Source organism: Carcharhinus amblyrhynchos, chromosome 33, assembly GCF_965287045.1.
Source record: "Carcharhinus amblyrhynchos chromosome 33, sCarAmb.v2.hapA, whole genome shotgun sequence".
Classification (NCBI taxonomy): Eukaryota; Metazoa; Chordata; class Chondrichthyes; order Carcharhiniformes; family Carcharhinidae; genus Carcharhinus; species Carcharhinus amblyrhynchos.
The window spans coordinates 10,329,158-10,343,703 of record NC_137356.1 but is presented as its reverse complement, the minus strand read 5'-3'; the positions used below and the strand labels follow the sequence as shown (position 1 = coordinate 10,343,703).

General features: G+C 50.2%; 1 long non-coding RNA gene across 1 annotated transcript in view; it reads left to right on the top strand.

Annotated features, from left to right (window-relative positions):
* LOC145361097 (uncharacterized) overlaps positions 1–13,309 on the top strand; it is a 76,442-nt gene extending 63,133 nt beyond the window's left edge. The window contains exon 3 of the long non-coding RNA XR_013889801.1: positions 13,228–13,309. This is a non-coding gene — a long non-coding RNA (uncharacterized LOC145361097). The remainder of the gene's footprint in view (positions 1–13,227) is intronic.
* Positions 13,310–14,546: the final 1,237 nt, after the last annotated feature.

Here is a 14,546-nt window from a genome sequence, read left to right as displayed (position 1 = left end):
AGAATTTAGCACAGCCAATGCACCCTAACTGGGCACATCTTTCAGAGAGTGGGAGGAAACCGGAGCACCCGGAGGAAACCCACGCAGACACGGGGAGAACGTGCAGACTCTGCACAGACAATGACCCAAGCCGGGAATCCAACGCAGATACCTGGCGCTGTAAGGCAGCAGTGCTAACTATTGTACTACCGTGCCACACTAGGTTGGGTGGATTGGCCATGCTAAATTGCCCCTTAGTGTCAGGGGGATTAGCAGGGCAAATACATAGGGTTATGGGGATAGGGCCGAGTGGGGATTGTTGTTGGTGCAGGCATGATGGGCTGAATGGCCTCCTGCATTGTAGGGATTCTAGGATTTACTGGATTAGTTAATGAAACTCCATGTTTTGGCAATCTAAACCTTTTCTTAAGTGTTACCATTTTGCAAAGCACAATATCATAAGAGGGCTTCAAATTATCATCCGCTTTTGATAAGCGCTTTAGCTAAGGTGATGGCACAATGGTATTGCCACTGGGCTAGTAATCCAGAGCCCAGGATAACCTCTGGGGGCATGGGTTCGAATCCCACCACGGCAGATGGTGGAATTTGAATTCAATAATAAATATCTGGGGTTAAGAATCTACTGATGACCATGAAACCATTGTCGGAAAAACCCATCTGGTTCACTAACGTCCTTTAGGGAAGGAAATCTGCTATCCTTACCCAGTCTGGCCTACATGTGACTCCAGAGCCACAGCTTTCTCTGAAATGGGCTGAGCAAGTTCAAGGGCAATTAGGGATGGGTAGTAAGTACTGGGCCAGCCAGAGATGCCCACATCCCACAAATAAATAAATTTAAAAAATACACTTACCCATGGAAATATTTGGGAAGTTAAGGAGATAGAACAGGGGAGTGATACAATGGTCCAAATGGCCTCCTTCTTTATCCCAGGTCTCCTTTGAATCCAATTTTGGGAATTTGGGCAGCTTTTTATTTGGCCATTGTTAATTGCCAGATGTACCCTAGAAAGCATTCTTTCTGGTTGTATCACAGCTTGGTATGGGCTCCTGCTCTGCCCAAGACCACAAGAAACTACAAAAGGTTGTAAGTGTAGCCCAATCCATCAGGCAAACCAGCCTCCCATCCATTGACTCTGTCTACACTTCCCGCTGCCTCAGAAAAGCAGCCAGCATCATTAAGGACCCCACGCACCCCGGACATCCTCTCTTCCACCTTCTTCCGTCAGGCAAAAGATACAAAAGTCTGAGGTCACGTACCAACTGACTCAAGAACAGCTTCTTCCCGCTGCTGTCAGACTTTTGAATGGACCTACCTTGCGTTAAGTTGACCTTTCTCTACACGCCAACTATGACTGTTGGAGGGAGTGCAGAGGAGGTTTACTAGGCTGATGCCGGAGTTGAGGGGGTTGAGCTATGAGGAGAGGCTGAATAAACTAGGCTTGTACTCGTTAGAGTTTAGAAGAATGAGGGGAGATCTCATTGAGACGTATAAGATGATGAATGGGATGGATAGGATAGAGGTGGAGAGACTCTTCCCGCTCAAAAAGGACAGTAGGACTAGGGGGCACAGCCTCAAGATAAAGGGGGGGCGGTTTAGAACGGAGTTGAGGAAGAATTTCTTCACTCAAAGGGTGGTGAATCTCTGGAATTCTCTGCCCGTTGAAGTGGTGGAGGCTGCCTCGCTAAATATTTTTAAGGTGCGGGTTGATGGGTTTTTGATAAGAGAGGGGATTAAGGGTTATGGGGAGAGGGCGGGAAAGTGGAACTGAGCCACGACAGATCAGCCATGATCTTATTGAATGGCGGGGCAGGCTCGAAGGGCTAGATGGCCTACTCCTGCTCCTATTTCTTATGTTCTTATGTAACACTACATTCTGCATTCTCTCCTGTTCCTTCTGTATGGATGGTTTGTTCCAAAACTGCTGCAAACTGTAGATGGGCTGAATGGCCTGATTGTGCACTGTGGGGGTTCTGGGGGTGCATCCTGTAGCTTGCGCCCACGCTGTTGTCAGTGCACGCTGATGGCGGAGGGATGTTTAAGGAGGGGATTGGGAGAAAGGTCGTGATAACGGTCAGGCTCACTTTGTTGTAAACTCCCCGTGCGTTGTAGACACTGGGCAGGAGCTATCACATCTGGCACTCCCATTTGATTCAGTGCGGCGCTCCTGCAGAGTTTATTACTGGCCCACCCACACACCAGCTTTCAGATCTGGTGAGGCAGTTGCCGCTCATCTGTGTCTGGCATCCCGGGAGTCTCTGGGAGTATAAAACTGGCAGCGTTAGTGACCTCCGTCTCCCACACAAACAGGGCACAGCTGGCAAGCAGATTCTGTCAACAGCAATGGTTAAGACCTCCGCAGTATATATTACCCAAGGTAGCATAAACACGCGATTTATGCAAAGGGTATAATCTCAGTGTGCCTTGAATGTCGGTTACGAAAGGATTGCGGTTCTGAGCCCACAATGAGGTAAACTGTGCGTACAACGATGTATTTTTATCCCTTCTTTGCATATTTCCCTTTTTGGTCCCTCCCGAGGGTGGCACATCCTGTGGTGATGTACGTTTCTGGATCTATATCCATCACCCAGGCTTGGCCGTACAGGGCACCATTTCGACAGTGGCAGAGGGTGCCAGTTCTGGGACGTATTGTGAAGTCGGTTGGGGGGGGGAAATGATGGTGATAGACATCTAGAGGATACAGGCGGGCTGACGGAATGGGCAGACGGGAGGCAGCTAGAGTTTAATGCAGAGAAAGTGTGAGGTGATTCATTTTGGTTGGAAGAATAAGGAAATCGGATAAAGGGTGCAGTTCTGAATTGGAGCCAGAGGACAGCAGGGTGGTTAGTACCACTGCCTCACCACAGCAGGTTCGATTCCCGGCTCGGGTCACTGTTGGAGTGGGGTTTGCACGTTCTCCCCTGTGTCTGCGTGGGTTTGCTCCGGTTTCCTCCCACAGTCCAAAGATGTGCGGGTTAGGTGGACTGACCCCGATAAATTGCCCCTTAGTGTCAGAAGAACTAGCTGGAGTAAATGCATGGAGTTGTGGGGATAGGGACTGGGTGGGATTGTGGTCAGTGCAGACTTGATGGGCCAAATGGCCTCCTTCTGCACTGTATTCTTCTATGAAGTCACTAAGAGTGGCAGGGCAGGGTGAGAAAGCTGTAAATAAGGCTTTCAAAATCCTGGGCATCAGGGAAAAAGAGTTTAAAACAAAGTGAGTAAATTATATTAAAGTTGTATGAAACACCGCTTCAGCTTTAACTGCTTTGTAGAAGGCATGGCGATGCAGTGGCTAGCACTGCTGCCTCATAGCGCCAGAGACCTGGGTTCAATTCCGGCCTTGGGTGACTGTCTCTGTGGAGTCGGCATGTTCCCCCCATGTCTGTGTGGGTTTTTTCCAGGTCCAAAGATATGTAGGTTAGGTGGATTGGCCATGTTAAATTGCCTCTTAATGTCCAAAGATGTGCAGGTTAGGTGGATTGGCCATGTTAAATTGCCTCTTAATGTCCAAAGATGTGCAGGTTAGGTGGATTGGCCGTGCTAAATTGCCTCTTAATGTCCAAAGATGTGTAGGTTAGGTGGATTGGCCATGCTAAATTGCCTCTTAAAGTCCAAAGATGTGCAGGTTAGGTGGATTGGCCATGTTAAATTGCCTCTTAATGTCCAAAGATGTGCAGGTTAGGTGGATTGGCCATGCTAAATTGCCTCTTAATGTCCAAAGATGTGCAGGTTAGGTGGATTGGCCATGCTAAATTGCCTCTTAATGTCCAAAGATGTGCAGGTTAGGTGGATTGGCCATGTTAAATTGCCTCTTAATGTCCAAAGATGTGCAGGTTAGGTGGATTGGCCATGTTAAATTGCCTCTTAATGTCCAAAGATGTGCAGGTTAGGTGGATTGGCCATGTTAAGTTACCCCTTGGTGTCCCAGGATGTTTTGACTAGGGGGAATCAGTGGGATAAATACATGGGGCTAGGGCCTGCGTGTGATGGTCCGTTGGCAAGTCAGTGCTGACTCAGGGCCGAATGGCCTCCTTCTGCACTATAGGGAATCTGTGATTCATCAGTAATACGGTGATGGGTTCAATTCTGGGCACCATGTTTTCAGCAGATGAAGGCTTTGGAGAGAATACAGAAAAGGTTCATGACGACAGTTCCGGAGACGAGGGACTTCAGTTCCATGGACCGATTTGGAGAAGGGAAGGCTGAGTGGAAATTTGATGGGAGGCGTCCAAAATTGTGAGGGGCGTTCTGGACAAGAGTGGAGACCGAGAAATATGTCTCCATTGGTAGTGGGATTGAAAACCGATGGGCATGGGGTGAAAAGAAGCAAAGGTAACGGGAGGGATAATGGTTCAGATACAGCACAAGGCTAGGATCTGGAATTCACAGCCTGAGCATTTAGTTGTGGTTTTCAAAAGGGAATTGGACAGTTGTCTGAAGAGAAAAAAGAAATAATTGATGGGCCGCAAGCAGAAGGAGCGAGCTAGCAGGGACACAATGGGCCGAATGGCCTCCCTTGTCCTACCCATTCTGTGAGGCTAACCAGAGGCCTTTCCCACAGGCCTCTGCCTGAGGTGCAGGCCGCAGGGAACATCAGAGTGGGAAAAAAATCACCTCTGATCGGGCGTGGGTTATTGTAAAATCAGAAAATGTTTGTCTTCTGTTACCCCTGTGATATATTCCACGGTTAAAGACAAAGGTTGTTGATATTACCCTGGAGCCCAAGCTGAGGTAGCCATCATCCAGAGGTGTGTTGTGATAATCCAATAGAAACCCTACAATGTAGAAAGAGGCCATTTGGCCCATCAAGTCTGCACCAAACACAGTCCCACCTAGGCCCTACCCCCATATCCCTACATATTTACCCACTAATCCCTCTGACCTATGCATCTCAAGACACTAAGGGGCAATTTTAGCATGGCCAATCAACCTAACCCACACGTCTTTGGACTGTGGGAGGAAACCGCAGCACTCAGAGGAAACCCACGCAGACACGAGGGGAATGTGCAAACTCCACACAGACAGTGACCCGAGCCGGGAATCGAACCCAGGTCCCTGAAGCAGCAGTGCTAACCACCGTGCCGCAATAGCGCTGTCAGTTTTATTCCTTATGTGCACGGCCCACTTTGGAAATTTGCTGGGACTGTAAGTCTACAGGGGGCAAACTCAGAGGAACCTTGGGGTATTTATTCACGAATCCCTGAATAGGCGGACAGTGAAGAAGGCGTATGGGACACTTGCTTTCATCAGTCAGGCTAGAGAATATAGGAGCAAAGAGGTAATGTTAAAGCTGTACAGAGCATTGGTTAGGCCACAGATAGACTTCTGTCACCTCACTATAGGAAGGATTGCACTGGAGGGGGGTTACAGAGGAGATTCACCAGGATGTTGCCTGGGATGGAGCTACAAGGAGAGACGGGATAGGCTGGGATTGTTTTCTCTGGAGTAAAGAAGCCTGAGGGGGGGAAACATGCTTGAGGTGGATAAGATTATGAGGGGGTATGAGGGCAGTGTGCGCTTTGGTTGAGGGACCAGTCACGAGGAGGCGCGGTTTTAGGGTAGGATTACGGGATTTGAGAAAACATTAGAGGGTGGTGGGAATCGGGAGTGGGCTGCCTGGGGGGCCGGAGACCTTACAACCGTTAAAAGATGAGCACTTGGAATGTCGTAACGTTCAAGGCTATGGGACAAGTGCAGAAAAATGGGATTGCTGTGTCTTCAATAGCAGGTATTGTCAGTGAGAGACTCAATGGGCTGAAGGGCCTTTTCTGTGCTGCATTACACTACAGGGGGTGGGGGGGGTGGGGGATGTTTTGGTCTCACTCGGGTCAACAGAGATTTCCTTTGGAAATGGAAACGGAGAGCTTTGCCCACACCAGGGCGGGCAAGACTAGAGTTTGGGCCAATGAAGTTATGAGCGGGATTTTTCTAACCCCCACCCCTCTCGCCCCAATGGGGGATTTGGGACTCATTGTTCAAAATTCTTTTAAGGTGAGCTTGCAGGTTCAGTTGGCGGTGAGGAAGGCAAATGCTAGCATTCATGTCGAGAGGGCTACAATACAAGAGCAGGGATGTACTTCTGAGGCTGTATAAGGCTCTGGTCAGACCCCCATTTGGAATATTGTAAGCGGTTTTGGGCCCTGTATCTAAGTAAGGATGTTGGCCTTGGAAAGGGTCCAGAGGAGGTTCACAAGAATGATCCCTGGAATGAGGAGCTTGTCGTATGAGGAACGGTTGAGGACTCTGGGTCTGTACTCGTTGGAGTTTAGAAAGATGAGGGGGGATCTTATTGAAACTTACAGGATACTGCGAGGCCTGGATAGAGTGGACGTGGAGAGGATGTTTCCACTATTAGAAAAAACTAGAACCAGAGGGCACAACCTCAGGCTAAAGGGACAATCCTTTAAAACAGAGATGAGGAGGAATTTCTTCAGCCAGAGACTGGTGAATCTGTGGAACTCTTTGCCGCAGAAGGCTGTGGAGGCCAGGTCATTGAGTGTCTTTAAGACAGAGATAGATAGGTTCTTGATTAATAAGGGGATCAGAGGTTATGGGGAAAAGCATGTGGGCTGAGAAAAATGTCAGCCGTGGTTGAATGGCGGAGCAGACTCGATGGGCGGAGTGGCCTAATTCTGCTCCTATGTCTTAGGGTCTTAAAACTGGAAAATCCCATCCGAGGCCACAGATCTCTGCATGCCCCCCCCCCAGTTACAATTCCTGTGGTGGGCTAGATAACCCCCCAGTGACTGTTTGATCCCATTCCATTTTTGGAACATGTTGTTGCAGCCTTTGTAAAGGTAAAGTCACCATAGTCCCAGATGACCATAGACTGTGACTAGTGGTGATTTAACCTGATGGTCACCACACCTTGGGCGAGGGGGCAAGGCTGACAAGGCAAGACCTTTATGAATAACCTCAGCTGATACAGGAATTGAACCTGCGCTGTTGGCATTGTTCTGCATCGCGAACCAGCCATCCAGCCAACCGAGCTAAACCAATCCCCAGAGAGGCAGCACTTCTAAAGGTGCAGTTCTTCATTGATACCAAGTGCCAACTAGATTATCCTCCCATCCCTGAAGAAAGACTTGAACCCAAGGAGTACCAACTCCGAAATCACTGTTGAATGTAAGCGGCAGGATCCCGAATGAGACAGGGCGGAGAGTTTATTGACTAGCGTTTAGTGAAGTCTTGCACCCTCAATGTCAACTTGTTGCAGCTGCTACAGAGGGAAATAGTACGTGCAGCCTCAGGAATCCTGTGGTGCTTACGTAGGCCTTGCCTCTTCCTACTTGTGGTGTGAGAAAGCCGGATAAAAAGCATCCGGAGAGGAACAACAAATCGCTGAATATAGAGGAAAGAGTTTTCATTCTCCTTCCCAGCGAGTTCCACACTGCTACACGTCCAACTAGGAGAGGCAACTGGACTGCCTCATGTGCGAAGCTCAGAGGAGTGCCCAGGCTGTGCCACCGTGACTGTGCCAGTGCGAGTTTATCCAGTGCCCTGCATGCCCTCGCTCCTCTCTGACTCAGACCTCCAGCTGTGGCTGGCTGGACAGTTTCGATGTGGAGATGCCGGCGTTGGACTGGGGTAAACACGGTGAGAAATCTCCCTGACGAAGGAACAGCGTTCCGAAAGCTAGTGGCGTTTACTACCAGATAAACCTGTTGGACTTTAACCTGGTGTTGTGCGACTTGTCACTGTGGGCAGTTTCCTCAGCTCATTGAGCCCGAGGTAACAGGTTCAAATTCCCACTCCACAGAGATGTCCGCACAGTAGCGAGGGAGTTCATAAAGTACAGGAGCAGAATTAGGCCATTCGGCCCATCGAGTCCACTCCGCCATTCGATCATGGCTGATACGCTCCTCATCCCCATTTTCCTGCCTTCTCCCCATAACCCTTCAACCCCATTACCAATTAAAAATCTGTCTCACTCCTCCTTAAATTTACTCACTGTCCCAGCACCCACCACACTTTGGGGTAGCGAATTCCACAGAATCACAACCCTTTGGGAGAAATAGTTGCTTCTCAACTCTGTTTTAACGGAGCGGTGCAGTGGTTAGCACTGCTGCCTCACGGTGCCAGTGGCCCGGCTTCGATTCCCGGGTCAGTGTGTGGAGTTTGCATGTTCTCCCCGTGTCTGCGTGGGTTTCCTCCCACAGTCTGAAAGACGTGCTGGCTAGGGTGCGTTGGCCGTGCTAAATTCTCCCTCCGTGTACCCGAACAGGTGCCAGAGTGTGTGGGGATTTTCACAGTAACTTCATTGCAGTGTTAATGTAAGCCTTACTTGTTTCAAATAAATGGGCACAAGGTTGCTGCCACACCGCATCAGCGATGGCTTCAAAAGCTTTTTGGGATGCCCCTGGACTTTAGTGGTGTTTATTATTGGCATGGGCGCGATGGGCCAAAGGGCCATTTGTGCGCTGTGTGACTACAGGACCAGGATTTTCCCGCTGCGCGCACCCCAAGGCTGGAAAATCCCGCCCAATGCCAATAGACCTTTGGTTCCTTTCCCCCCCATCCCTCCTGCCCGCTGTGATTCCCCTGGCGGGCGGGGAGGCGAAAATTCTGCTCTGTGACTCATTTCCCAACTGCACAGCAAATCCAGTGGAAATTGGGAAAGGCTTTAGGAAGTGAGTCAAAAGATCTTGGATACGTTTTCCGTGCTGCATTGCAAACGGGAATAAGATCCTGCAGCACCTGTGAGATGTGGAGCAAAATGTACGTAAGGGAACTTTGGAGATGTAAATATATCCGCAGTGATGCAAACGCTTCTGAATTCGAACATTCCTTGATCTGTTTGTGTGACCAAACATGATTACATTCAGACTTGTTCAGTGTCCTTCTCGTACTTCTTGTTTAACATTCAGTGCAGAGAATGTGCAGGCATGCCTTTTGGCACATGTTTTTGAAGCATAGAATCCCTGCACTGCAGAAGGAGGCCATTCAGCCCATCGAGCCTGAACCGACCATAACACCACCCAGGCCCTATCCCTGTGACCCGACCTATTTACCCTGCTAATCTGCCTCATACTAAGGGGCAATTTAGCATGGCCAATCCACCTAACCTACACATCTTTGGACACTAAGGGGCAATTTAGCATGGCCAATCCACCTAACCTACACATCTTTGGACACTAAGGGGCAATTTAGCATGGCCAATCCACCTAACCTACACATCTTTGGACTCTAAGGGGCAATTTAGCATGGCCAATCCACCTAACCTGCACATCTTTGGAAACTAAGGGGCAATTTAGCATGGCCAATCCACCTAACCTACACATCTTTGGACACTAAGGGGCAATTTAGCATGGCCAATCCACCTAACCTACACATCTTTGGACACTAAGGGGCAATTTAGCATGGCCAATCCACCTAACCTACACATCTTTGGACTCTAAGGGGCAATTTAGCATGGCCAATCCACCTAACCTGCACATCTTTGGACACTAAGGGACAATTTAGCATGGTCAATCCACCTAACCCACACATCTTTGGACACCAAGGGGCAATTTAGCATGGCCAATCCACCTAACCAGTGTGTCTTTCGGACTATGGGAGGAAACCGGAGCACCCGGAGGAAACTCACGCAAGCACGGAGAATGTACAAACTCCACACAGACAATGACCCAAGACAAGAATTGGACCCTGGTCCCTGGCTCTGTGCCACGGTGCTGCTGATGTGGATTTTGTTCGGTGGTGAGCTTCAAAGGAAGCAGACTCCCCAAAGGGAATGAACTTGGTTAAGTAGAGCTTATTACATTCTCCTGTGTAGTGGGTTAGTTATCTAGGTTTCACTATTAACCGCCAATGATAAGAATGAATGATGTACTGTGTATTGCTTTTTTTTGGTTTTATGGGATGTGGGGCTCACTGGGACACCATTTGTTGCCCTTGAGGGGATATTTAAGAGTCAGTCGCATTGCTGTGGCTCTGAAGTCACATGTAGGCCAGACCGGGTAAGGAAGGCAGATTTCCTTCCCTAAAGGGCATTAGATTACAGCAATCATCAATGGTTTCATGATCATCAGCAGATTCTTAATTCCGGGTTGTTTTTATTGAAAGCAAATTCCACCATCTGCCGTGGTGGGATTTGAACTCTGGAGCATTACCCTGAGTCTCTGGTTTACAAGTCCAGCGACAATCCCGTTGCGCCACCACCTTCCCATGAACCGTACGCTCTGATCTGGCAGAATCCAAATGCAAATGTTCCCGCTTACCTCGAGATATTGGGGGGGGGGGGGAGATTGGCACTGGCGAGGATAGAGAGCTTGGTGACAACTTCTCCCCAACTCCACCAGCAGTGCTAGCCAGCTTTCTGCCCATATCCTGGGCCTGCCTCCGCTCTCCACCCCCACCCTTGTCCTAGAACCATAGAATCCCTCCAGAGCAGCAGAATGAGGCCATTCAGCCCATCAAGCCTGCACAGACAACAATCCCATCCATTTTAATATCAGATACATGGGAACATTGCCTCCTGGATGTTCCACTCCAAGCCACTCACCCATCTGTCTTGGCCATTCCTTCACTGTCACTGGGTCAAAAAAATCCAGGGATTCCCTCTCTAACAGCACTGTGGGTGTACCTACACCTGAGGAACTACAACAGTCCAAGAGGTTAGCTCACCGCCACCGTCTCAAGGGGCAGTTAGGGATGGGCAATAATTGCTGGCCAAGCCAGTGATGCCTACATCCTGGAAATGAATTGGGGAGGTGATGGTCTAGTGGTGTCATCACACCTTCTGGGCTGTGGGAGGAAACCGGAGCACCCGGAGGAAACCCACGCAGACACGGGGACAATGTGCAGACTCCACACAGACAGCGACCAGAGCCAGGAATCGAAGCCAGCGCTGCGAGGCGGCGGTGCCGTCCTAGGATTTTGACCCAGCGAAGGAAGGGCCAATACGTTTCCAAGTGGGGATAGTGAGTAACGTGGAGGGGAACCTTCAGTTGGTGGTGTTCCCAGGTATCTGCTGCCTTTCTCATATCTGGTTGCAGAGGGGATGGCGGGTTTGGACGGTGCCAGTCTAAGGAGCCTTGCTATGTGTGGCTGCCGTGCGTCTAATAGTGTGAGCAATGATGGGCAATACTTGAGGTTGTGGATGAGCTTCCAGTCCAGCAGGGCTGCTTTGTCCTCAATGGCATTGACCTTCCAGAGTGTTATTGGAGCTGCATCCATCCAGGCAAGGGAGGCAAATGATAAAAGCGACCCCAAAAAGGAAATGGGATAAACACTTTTTAACAGCACAGCTTTGCCGGGATTTAGGGATAGAGCCCGGGGGTGTTGGATTTGTGGAAGATATGGTGGCACAGTGGTTGGCACTGCTGCCTCACGGCGCCAGGGATCCGGGTTCGATTCCCGGGTTGGGTCACTGTCTGTGCACATTCTCCCCGTGTCTGCGTGGGTTTCCTCCGGGTGCTCCAGTTTCCTCCCACGGTCCAAAAGACGTGGTGGTTAGGGTGCATTGGCCCCGAACAGGAGTGTGGCGACTAAGGGATTTTCACAGTAACTTCACTGCCGTGTTAACGTAAGCCGACTTGTGACACTAATAAATAAACTTTTTAAACCGGGTAGCTCTTTTAAAGAGGGCGATGGGCTGAGTGGCCTCTTCCTGTGCTGGCTGGTGCAAGATTCCCTCTGGGAATGGGGACAAAATAGATGGATCTGAAGAGAGGGGCAAATGTTTACAGGGAAACCATGTACAAAAATCAAGAGCTGCATTTATATAGTGCCTTTCATGACCTCAAGAGGCGCCAAAGTGCTTTGCAACCTCAGCACTTTTGAAGTCCCTGATTCAGTAAGGAAAATGTGACAGCTGGTTTGTGCACAGCAAGCTCCCACCGACAGCCACGAGATAATGAGCGAATAATTTTTTTTGCCACGGTGTCGACAATGGGGTAGATACAGGTGGGGGAGAACTCCAAAAGGTTCAGGATAGCAGTGGGGGGGAGGTGGTGAGTTGAGAATGCAATCCCCAACGCTATCGCGTTTGTACACTCAGTGAAATCTTATCTGGCGCCCAGCCCCGATCCCGGGTTATTCATTGACTGTATCGGACGGAAGGTATGTGTGGAGGGAGACAGTCACAGGGGCTGGAATGTTCTTCAAGGAGCAGGATATCTCCACAGGGAGGCAAAGGTCAGGCGTTTAACAAATTCGTGTCGGCAGAGGGGTGAGGTCCAGAGTTCGGAACATCGAGGCTGGAGCGGTGAATGACAGGAAGACTCAGGAGGGTAAGGGCTAGGCTTTCTGCCCCCCCGTGTCTGCGTGGGTTTCCTCCAGGTTCCTCCAAAAGATGCGCTGGTTAGGGTGCATCGGCCGTGCTAAATTCTCCCTCAGTGTAACCCGAACAGGCGCTGGAGTGTGGCGACTAGGGGATTTTCACAGTAACGTCATTGCAGTGTTAATGTCAGCCTACTAATTAAAAATAAAAGTGTCAAACCCCCCAGGAATCAAACCTGGGTCCCTGGCGCTGTGAGGCAACAGTGTTAACCACTGTGCCACCGTGGGTACACTGAGGGAGAATTTAGCACGGCCAATGCACCCTAACCAGCACGTCTTTCGGACTGTGGGAGGAAACCGGAGCACCCGGTGGAAACCCACGCAGACACGGGGAGAACGTGCAAACTCTGCACAGACAGTGACCCGAGGCCGGGAATCGAACCCGGCTCCCTGGCGCCGTGAGGCAGCAGCGCTAACCACTGGGCCACCCGATGCCACCCCCAAACTTTGGGTACACTGAAGGAGAATTTAGCACGGCTAATGCACCCTAACCAGCGCGTCTTTCAGACTGTGGGAGGAAACCGGAGGAAACCCACGCGGACACGGGGAGAATGTGCAAACTCCATACGCAGTGACCCAAGGCCGGGAATCGAACTCGGGTCCGTGGCGCTGTGAGGCAGCAGCGCTAACCACCGTGCTGCCCAGTTTCCTGTCTTGGGTTGGGAATCCAGGGCACTTCTGGAGGCTGCGATAACTCATAGTCCTGAGAGAAGGAAGACGGTTTCAAATACGAAAGGTGAGGGCTGTAACGATGAGAAGGCAGATAAGTGCTGACTTTCAGTCACATCCAGCAGGCGAGGGGTTAATGATAAGCGACCGCAAGTCGGTTACAACAGAGAGTCGCTGGTGTGTGGTTTCTCTCAACTCATCTGCACGCAGTCAAAGGTGCAAAAAGCCTTTGAAGAACGATGTTGCCTTTCTGACGGATGTCTTTGTCATTCTTCCAGTGAACTGAGGCCGTGGTTTCAGGGCGGTGCGACCGGTAATTCCAGGAAACATCCTCGTCTCTTCAGACTAACCTCAGTGAAGATGAGCCGCGATTATGGCGCCACAGACAAGCGAAGACTTCACCCAAGGAGAGATGGCGGCGAGCGCCCGCTTTTGCCACAGTTCTCCCGACGCTGCCCAGAGAATGCAACTCGGTGATCCCCGGACTGAGTTCCCCAAAGGTAGGCCTGTTTTCCGATGATACGTTCTACCCAGTGGCCATTTTGGAAGCACTTCGCGCTCCGACAAGATGGCGGACTGGATATTCCGGGGGCCGTCCGCAGCCGTGGGTCACACATCCCCTGTTCCGAGGTAGTGGGTGGGGGAGTGGGGGGGGGGGGGGAGCAGGCGTTTGGGTTATGGTGACCAACTACCAGAGCCCCCCCATGGACTCCTTGATGGCAGCCACACCAAGCTGAAATGAAGCACTCTTACAAACTAAAGCAAATTCTTCCCTCCCGTCATATTTTACCCTCATCCTTTCTTGAGACATGGGTGTGGCTGGCAAGGCCCAACATTGTCGCTCATCCCTAATTGCCCTTGAGTGCCTCATTCAGCCATTTCAGTGGGTCAACCACATTGCTGTGGCTCCAGAGTCACATGTAGGCCAGGCCGGGTGGGGATGGCAGATTTCCTTCCCTGAAGGGACATTAAAATCTTAATTGATTTGACTTGATTTACTATTGTCACATGTATCGGGGTACAGTGGAAAGTATTGTTTCTTGCGCGTTATACAGACAAAGCATACCGTTCATAGAGAAGGAAAGGAGAGAGTGCAGAATGTAGTGTTACAGTCATAGCCAGGGTACAGAGAAAGATCAACTTAATGCGAGGTGGGTCCATTCAAAAGTCTGACAGCAGCAGGGAAGAAGCTGTTCTTGAGTCGGTTGGTACGTGACCTCAGACTTTTGTATCTTTTTCCCGACGGAAGAAGGTGGAAGAGAGAATGTCCGGGGTGCATGGGGTCCTTGATTATGCTGGCTGTTTTTACCCAAGGCAGCAGTATGTGTAGACGGAATCATTGGCTGGTTTGCGTGATGGATTGGGCTTCATTCACGACCCTTTGTAGCTTCTTGCGGTCTTGGGCAGAGCAGGAGCCCATACCAAGCTGTGATACAAACAGAAAGGATGCTTTCTATGGTGTACCTGTAGAAGTTGGTGAGAGTTGTAGCAGACATGCCAAATTTCCTTCGTCTCCTAAGAAAGTAGAGGCATTGGTGGGCTTTCTTAACTGTGGTGTCGGTGTGGAGGGACCAGGACAGTTTGTTGGTGATCTGGA